This window comes from Echinops telfairi, unplaced genomic scaffold, assembly GCF_000313985.2.
Source record: "Echinops telfairi isolate 266 unplaced genomic scaffold, ASM31398v2 ScPeMD7_9;HRSCAF=40, whole genome shotgun sequence".
In the NCBI taxonomy this organism is placed as follows: domain Eukaryota; kingdom Metazoa; phylum Chordata; class Mammalia; order Afrosoricida; family Tenrecidae; genus Echinops; species Echinops telfairi.
The window spans coordinates 82,367,934-82,368,942 of record NW_022103906.1 but is presented as its reverse complement, the minus strand read 5'-3'; positions in this window follow the sequence as shown (position 1 = coordinate 82,368,942).

Below are 1,009 nucleotides of genomic sequence, written 5' to 3'. Positions count from 1 at the left end.
CAGGCACAAATGGGCCTGTGGCCCTGTGGTGAAAACCTCTACTCAGGAAAAGCCAGGTCTACCCGCACTGAACTCTAGAAGCCACCATTTCTAGCCAAAGACCTCTGGGTTAGTTCTAGCGAAGACTTGGTAAAGGATCTAGGGCCTTGAACTATCTGCCATGTGAAGGAAATCGGAGCTTGACTTAATACTTTGATTGACAATCATACTCAGATGATTGGAAGTAGCAGTGTGTCACCATAATTTCTTTTTGGAATGTAACAGTGTGGTAGAGTGAAATTTCTTAATACGAATCTTCTACCCAAGTCTTTGTAACTATTCAAGTAGGGCGTGTGTGACACTAAGAAAGGGATTAGTCAGATTTGGGATGTGTGTGTGTGTGTGTGTGTGTGTGTGTGTGTGTGTGTTCGCATGTGCACATGCTTGTGTTTAACCACTCCTTGCGTGTGTTTAAACATTCACTTGGCTTAATGGTTAAGCCATTTTTTTTGAAGAATGAACGGGAGAGGGAAGTCCTGAAAACCTTGGAAGAGCACATTCAAGATCTTGTCTGAGGTGACAGAGGCTGCCAAGGCCAGATGCAGCACTGAGCATGGCATGGAGCATCAGAGGAGCAGTGGAGACTCAGTCCTCCTGGCCTGAGACATGAAACCATAGGGCAGCGTGTGAGGCAGGCTGGCTTCCTGACCCCTGGAGCCAAAGGCCGAGGGACCATGTGGCTCAGAGATTTAAAAACGGGGAGATACTTGGCCACCACTTGGCTGAGAGGCTGAACACCTGAGTGAGAGACTTAAATGCTGACTGAGGAAATCAATGACTGTATCCTTATGGTTTGCTGATCCTAACTTGTGGTAACTTATTAACCTCCCCAATTAAACCCTTTAATTTCAAATATGGTCTGTGAGTTCTTATCAAGCCCAGCAGAGATGTACAGTGCGGTAGGAACGATGGGTGGCACGATAGGTAAAGAAGGATGAAGCATTGAGTTTGTCTGACTCCTCCCTCTCAG